We start from the raw sequence: 8,495 nt of genomic DNA on the forward strand, positions 1-8,495 counted from the left end.
GAATCATACTTAATATGTATTATACTGCATTTTACATTAATTATACAAGTAATTATATTGAATATATAATATATGATATACAGTGTTGGGAAAGTTACTTTGAAAATGTAATACATTGCATATTACCAGTTACCATCATTATAATATTATAATATTAATAGGGATTATAAAATAGAAGAGGGTCATGTTGCATAGTCTAATGAAGGCTCTCCTCTGGAGTGCAGATCTGACTGATTCACGCATTCACATACAGTGGTTACAACTTTGTATTAAAATCCCCTGCTTATATAAATAACAGTGTGATGATATTAAACAATTAAATAGCCTAGACCTTTTCAAATGAACAGGTAACTATGGACACAGGGACGACCAGACACAGGATCAAAGTCCTGTGTCTGTGATGATAACTTATGAGATAGGGATGAATATTTGAGAGCCAGTCATATGAAACACAGTAGACAACTGCTGAGGTTAGCACAACAAAAGCAAATTGGCTTGCCAGTCAGTCACTATGACAAGTGCAAATTAATACACCATAGCTAGTAGAGCCACCTGCTGGTTTCCAGTGTGCTGATGAGTTACAACAGCACCCAACACTGAAATATAAGTAAACATTTTAAGGAATTATACTGCAATGATGCTACATGCCTCGTGTCAGGAGTGCTGCAGGATGAGGACCATTAATGTTACAGTTCAGGAGTGGCAATAACATACAGGTCCAGGGGTGCATTGTGGTGCAGGGGCGCTCACAGCATGATGCACAAAGATGGTGGGAATAAAATCTGCTCTAAGCCTTGTCTTGCCCTACTTGGTCTGCATCAAAATGTGCCTGCAGTGACTTCCCACACAAAACTCACTTTTGTCTACCCACAGACATATCCCATAGTGGTTGAATGCATACAGTATTCGGGAACACTTTATACTTACTGAACATGTATACACTCATTACATATCCATGAGACAACTTCAAACAAATGCAATTAAAACTGATGCCACTTGTCATACTTGAGCCTTATCTCACAAGGCAACGTCAGACCCAGGCATATATACGTGTGCCTAACCATTTCCCCTCTCTTTTTTTCTCTTTCAGCACAAGAATAACAGGGGATGCAATGGAGCCTGAACTCACCCCGCAATGAAACAACCCCCTTACCCTGAGTCTCAACTCCTTTGGTTTTGCAAGCCTTTCCCTGCTCCTTATTTTTAATAAACCAAACACTGAGCTTCCCAATAGTGTGGTCTTTGTTTGTGGAAATGTGCTAATGCAGTATTTGAGAATGATAACCTTACATATTTTTGTTGTTGTAGTCTGGAGTGAATCTCAGGTTACTCCTGCTGACTTAAGCCAAAAAAAAATTCTCATCTCTGTGTCAATGAAGAAATTGTGCATGTGTACCTCTCTCTCTCTCTAAACAATTGGAAAATCCCCACACAGCACCATGGTGGAGACTGTACGAGAGGACAACACAGAAGGAAGGGCACAGACAAACTGCTTGACATCCAAGTCACATTTCTGAGTTTATTAAAAATTAATTTGTTATAGTAAATAAGTACGTAGTAAAAAGACAAAGATACATAAAATAAATATGTCTATAAACTGCTGCTGCTAGCCCAGTGACCCATTGTGCTGTCACTTGGCAGTCATTGGTAGTCACCTGTCGTCGGTCTCCTTCTGTCCCACTGAAAGTAATTAAGATAACATTAGTTATAATTTGGGGCGGCAGTAGCTCAGTCCATGGGGACTTGGGTTGGAAACCGGAGGGTCGCCTGTTCAAGTCCCCGTCCGGACCAAAAATATGGAGCGTGGACTGGTAGCTGGAGAGGTGCCAGTGCACCTCCTGGGCACTGCCGAGGTGCCCCTGAGCAAGGCACCGAACCCCCCAACCGCTCAGAGCGCCTGTCATGGGCAGCCCACTCTGACATCTCTCCACTTAGTGCATGTATAGGTCCAGTTTGTGCATGTGTGTGTTCGGACCTGTGTGTAATTGACAACAGAGTGAAAAATTGAATTTCCCCTCAGGGATTAATAAAGTATATAAAATAAAAAATAAATAAATAAATAAATCATTAGAATCATTACATTATCAATAAATGTTAGGATGTGATTACTCTTGACAACCATACAAGACTAAGGACAGAATTGAAAAAATTATTTAAGGCAATAAAAGCAACATGCTGTTTCACCAAGGTAAGGAAAGACTAACATATTTAAACAAGGCAGACAATGTTATATACACATTACACATAGTTATACTGTGTAATAATACATTTCTATCATATAATTATGCTATGTCATTGATATACTTATACTGGCCTGTATACATATATAAATACATATCCTTATCCACATCCCTTATATTTAAACTGTGCACTGTGTACATCCTGTGTAATATTCCTGTGTGCAATATTTTGCCACTTCCTGGGGGATATCTATACATTCCTATATTTTTACAGTAAAAATACTACACATCATGTGTATTATTAAGCTGCTGTAACGTGAATTTCCAAGGTTGGGATTAATAGAGTCTTACTTAACCGTAGTAAACTAAAACTAATCCTCAAATATTAGCACATTTTACTTTAAAAAAGCAACATACAGATGTAACTGTTTATGGCGTGCTACACATATATTATAAATAAATGTAGTTATTGACAGCTACTTACCAAAAATCGGAGTTCTGTCTCTCAGTATTATGTATTTAAACAGCCCGCCAGTAACTTCCGGGAACTATCAGAGGTCTACATGAGTCACGTGACGCACAAGCATTTTGGACTTCCGTTGATGTGACTCTGTTATATTCTACGGCATAGACATATATACGTAGATGCCGCATCAAGTGGGTTTGCCCGCTGCTGCGATACGTCAACGTCGCCGCCATATTGGATGTGGCAAGGCTGTGCTGTAAACTAATACAAGTGAATGGACTTAATTTCATAAAGCGCCTTTCTACAAAGAAATTTACGTTAATGCCTCTCGTTTATTCATTCACACATGCACTAATATACTTGGGAAACAGTTAGGCACCAAAAACAATGTATTTGATCTTCTCAGATGGCTAAGATAAGAACTTTATTGATCACACACAGGAGCAATTCACCTTACATCAGCTATAGAGAACAAGGTAGTGCCGAAAAACAATGCACAGTATACATATGTATATATATATAGGCTATATATATACAAGACACAGTAAAAGGACAGACAGATACAAAAATAGCAAATATTTGCATATAAACTAAAACGCCAATGGTTCCAAAGCCTTGAGGTGAACCTAACCGTACTCATGGCAGGATTTGCAAGCGCTGAAATTAAGCTGTTTGGTGACTCAGATATCCTACACAATTACACTTTTTGGGGCTTCTGAGGCTTGCACTTCCCTTCCTTCAGAACGGTACTCCATGCTGGGGAGAGGAGTTGGGGGCACGCCGTCACCCCCAGTGACTGCCGAGCAGGCTCCGCCGACCCCGGCGCTTCCCTCTCCTGCGATCCCGACGCAGCAGCACCAGCCCCACGGGCCCGGCTGGGCAATCCATGGCAATGGCACCTCTCCAAGACCGTCATCCGGCAATCCAGAGCCGCAGCAGTTCCCTGGTCTTCCATCACGCTTGCCTGTGTTTCCAACGCTTCTCTCAGAGTGGAAACTTCCTGGCTATATATATAGCCTATATATATAAAAAATATATGTATAGGCTACTGTGTATTGTTTTTCGGCACTACCTTGTTCTCTGTAGCTGATGTAAGGTGAATTACTCCTGTGTGGGATCAATAAAGTTCTTATCTTAGCCATCTGAGAAGATCAAATACATTGTTTTTGGTGCCTAACTGTTTCCCAAGTATATTAGTGCATGTGTGAATGAATAAACGAGAGGCATTAACGTAAATTTCTTTGAAGAAAGGCGCTTTATGAAATTAGGTCCATTCACTTGTATTAGTTTACAGCGCAGCCTTGCCACATCCAATGTGGCGGCGACGTTGACGTACGGCTTAGCACTCGATGCGCCGTCTATGTATATATGTCTATGTTCTACGGCACTGTATTCACCTTATTTTTCACGGAAACACAGAAGCAAAACAGAACGCAGCCAGCTTCCATTTTTTTGTGTGACACTTCCGGTCCAGCACTCTTGACCACTGTGTAAATGGGAATCGCCTTGTTTACCTTGTTGAGTTTCACATTTTTCACGTCACTATATCACCGTTTAGACTAATCTGTTGTTTGTAAAGTCTATAAACACAATGATTGAACAAACATTACTATTTCTGTGTGCACGCTTTGTAATTAATAACATGGTTATCGTAGATTAGCTGGGCTAACCGTTAGCCGTTAGCGGTGTCTGTAATAACTCAATAACTCAATAAACGGTCTGTGAAAAAAATATTTTTTCCAGCGGATTTCTTAGTTACAACATGATTGAGCTAACTGGAGTAGTTTCATGTCGTATCCGACAACGGGAGGCTTTTAACAGATGATGTCCTGATGTTAGCTTTGCTGCTAGTCTTAGCTGTCCCTGTCAGCTGCAGCCACTGATGCTTTCTAGACATCATGATTTCCCAAAACTGAATAACCACACATAGCAACACAAAACTGCTTTGCTAGCTCAATCACGTTGTAACGGCTGGATGGTTGATGCGTACATGATGATTCGGGTGCTATCAGAGCCGATCCGCGCATCACTATGGCTTAATAATCAACTAAGTCATTAAAAACAACCCGTCCTGTGTTAGGAGTGTATGTCACTGACAGAAAGACAGAAAGAAAGAAAGAAAAGGAAAAAAAAGATAGAAAAGCAGCGTACACCTCACATATTTATTTCTTACAGTTGCGCAGACGTTTGGCTGGCATGCAGAAGCACCGTCTGTGTGTCGAGGGTGCGAGCCGCAGCTTCAGCTGCTCCCGCAGCTTCAGCTGCTCAGGTAGAGAGGCTGTGTAGCCCGGTGTGTTTTTTCGCTGATTCGGTTTTGCAGGTTCTTTGCTGGTACACTGGAGACGGGGATCAAGCAGTTTGTCTCATTCGGGATAGATTGTGCTTTTTTGGTTCATAGTTTTTGATTGACGTGCGATTTATTCGCGTTTAGAGGGATTTTTTTTACCGGCAATTACCGGATAACGGAAACGTGGGCCCAGTTATCTATATAAAATATACAGACTAACTAACTAACTAACTAACTGATTGACTAACAAACAATTGAAAATTGAAAAAAATTAGCTTGCACCGCTAGCTCTGGTAAGGGAAATCATGAGTGAAAGCGGCTGACCGGAAGTCACGCACAAAAACACGGAAGTTGATCACTATTTACTTCCATGTTTGAAAATAAGGTGGATTGGAACAGAGTGGCGACACTCCCATAGAGTGCCGAAGTCACGCCCCTTCCGGTAGAGCTCATGGGACCTTAGATCGGAAAAAATATGAATGGCAGTGAATGGGGAAAGCAATATTATCTTTTGTTCCCATTTGAGTTGCGACATGAAATCTAAATATGTTGTTAATGAATTTAAGACATATATTTTAAGGTCAAGAAAGTCATACTTTGTGGTAAAACTGTTGAGATATAAGCTTTTTAATTAGAAAGACTCGAGTACACAGGAAGAGGTTGCGTATGTGACGTCATAGCTTTCGCTCGCTTCCTGCAGCTTGGCCTCCCCGCTGAAATTCCACTGTTTTATGATTAATCGATTTATGATTGAAGATGTCTGTGTGTTTTGTGCCAGGTTGCAGTCACTCCAAGCTGCTGGAAGCGAGCGAAAGCTATGACGTCACATACGCGACCGCCTCCTGTGTAGTTTTTCTAATTATGTTTTTTTCAAAAGCTTATATCTCAACAGTTTTACCACAAAGTATGACTTTCTTGACCTTAAAATTTAGGTTTTAAATTCATTAGCGACATATTTGGATTTCATGTCACAACTCAGACGGGACCAAAAGATAATATTTCTCTCCTCATTCACTGCCATTCATATTTTTTCCGATCTAAGGTCACGCCCCTTCCGGTAGAGCTCATGGGACCTTAGATCGGAAAAAATATGAAGTGCGCTGCCGGCAAGTGCACTTCAGGGAAGACCTCAGGGCTCAAGTTCGGGTATTTGGACAGGGCCTCAGTTTGTTGAATCTCTGGAATACCTCACAGGGCTGTTATAATGCTGACTGTTGCTATTCCTCAACCAGGCATCTCAGACCATCATTGGGTCCTTCACTAAAGATGTGAATGGCAGATAAGCTAAGAATAATAACAATAAGAATAACTTTATTCAATTGTCTGTCAGCTCACTTATTATTTGCAAAAGAATTAAAAAGCGTGATGGCTGTAGGTATGTAGGATCTTCGATATCTCTCTGTCCTGCATTGAAGAGAGAGGAGCCGTCCACCGCTGTTTTTTTTTGTTCCATCAAGGTGTTATGGAGTGGATGAACTGGGTTATTCATGATGGCCTTGAACGTCTTCAGTGTGCATCTCTCCACCAGCTCCTCCAGTGTGTCCAACCACAACTTGAAGAGTTGTGTACATAGTTGTGCCTGCAGTAAATCTCATATGGCTTTTTTTAGCCATTTCATAGCCCCACCTTTGTTCTGCTGTCCTAATGCTGGAATATGATCTCTGTTAAATAAAATTGTTCTTCCTTAATGCCAAATTTATCATTTTCTGTGATGTAAGAGCCTTCATACATTGTCTTTTAATTTTTTCTTGTTCTCACAGACACACAATTGCTCGTATTGTCACATTCATCGTTTAAATACATAAAATGTTTAACTGAAAACCATCATTTATCATCATTGTCCAATGTCAGGGAGTATTCACAAATAGCCTACATTAATCTCATGTAGCTACATAAGAGATGCATTGCACCAGATTACAGTTTAGCTGCTAATTTATCTGCAGTCCATGAAGCTTACACAAAGCTTTCCCTCCAAAAAAAAAAAAAACACACAGAAAAACTTGTCTAATCATGCTTTTAGTTGTCATCCAGCCACTCAATACATGTAACTGACATTGATGTATATGTAACCCACTTGGAGAGGTAAGTAACACTAGACCAGGATACTCTAGATTCGATAGAGGGAGTGATGAAGAATGAGATGGAACACCGACTGAGTAAGAGGCAACCACACAGAGGTAGGTTTAGCAAAAGCAGTGTATTAACACATGAAAAATAAACATTTGTACAGATATGGCCGGCCTTTCAATTTGTTTTGTTTTAAATTGTCTTTTAACCTGGGTGCACCCTTTAAAATAAAATAAAATAAAATAAAATAAAATAAAATAAAATGTCTCTTGTTTCCAAGGAGGAGGGGAAAAAAAAATAAGGATTGTTCCTTTAATCTGTCCGAGTTTCTTTTCTTTAAGTCCTACCACACCGGCAAAACGACAGGCGAAGAAGAGAGGGTCCTCGTCACTCCAGCTCTAGTTGATCACACGGTTGGCTCGCCATCTCCCATCCAGGGAGAGGATCCAGAATCCAAGGTCTCCAAAAAACCCAGCCTGTATAGCACAACAGGGTTTAATTTAAACTATTCACTTCTCTTAACTGTACAGTTTGTATTTTCCAAATACAAAATCAATATCCAGTAATGTAACTTCACTGTTAACATATGACAAGGTAACTGTTGTTAACATATTAAACAAATTAAACTTCACCGTTTTCCTTTTAGAATGAAACCAAAATCATGAAATGACTGATCAACAATCAAATCCACATGTGAATGAGCATAAAATCACTCAGTTCAATGCCCACCTTAGATTAAAGTAAATAAAATAATGCAATCATGTAATATTCTGTACCTGTGTGCACAGCACTGCACCACACAGGAAAAAAAATTAGCAGTCTCATAACCCATGACACTGAGCTTAATGATCTCTTTTCACTCACACCAGGTAACAAGCACACATACTCTTTTTTCCATTTACACACCAGAAAATAAGCAACACTGTGAGCTAATGCTTCAACTCGGTGGCTAACACACCACGAGGAAATGAAAGTAAACACACGGTGAGCTAACGCTTCAACTCGGTGGCTAACACACCACGAGGGCTTGCTAACTCACGAAGCTAACACACACTCACAGCACTCACCGGGAAAAGAAATTTAATCAACACAGGTAAAATTCCCAGGGTCGCTTTTCCGTGGTCCACCAGACACTCCCGAATNGGCTTGCTAACTCACGAAGCTAACACACACTCACAGCACTCACCGGGAAAAGAAATTTAATCAACACAGGTAAAATTCCCAGGGTCGCTTTTCCGTGGTCCACCAGACACTCCCGAATCGGCTCGAACAGTTCCTCTTCTTCCACAGCTCCTCGGTATTTACGGTAAGGAGTATTTTTCCGACTTTTTCCACTCCGACTTCTGCGTCTCTGCGCTCGTCCTGCCGCTGCTCGGTGCTCTGGGTGTGTATCGCACTGTTGCCAACTCCTCAGTAAGAAAAGTAGCTATTGGCTGTCCTAAAAGTCGCTAGAAGTCGCTAAATGACGTCATCGCCTAATTTGCATAATTGTCCA

General features: G+C 40.6%; 1 long non-coding RNA gene across 1 annotated transcript; it reads right to left on the bottom strand.

Moving 5' to 3' along the window:
• Positions 1–6,657: 6,657 nt before the first annotated feature.
• Positions 6,658–8,388, bottom strand: LOC126406465 (uncharacterized). Its single transcript, XR_007571691.1, has 2 exons — positions 8,187–8,388; positions 6,658–7,476 (listed from the first exon to the last, which is right to left on the bottom strand). It is a non-coding gene; the product is annotated as an uncharacterized LOC126406465 (long non-coding RNA).
• Positions 8,389–8,495: the final 107 nt, after the last annotated feature.

The sequence above is a fragment of the Epinephelus moara genome, chromosome 19 (genome assembly GCF_006386435.1).
Source record: "Epinephelus moara isolate mb chromosome 19, YSFRI_EMoa_1.0, whole genome shotgun sequence".
Lineage (NCBI taxonomy): Eukaryota > Metazoa > Chordata > Actinopteri > Perciformes > Serranidae > Epinephelus > Epinephelus moara.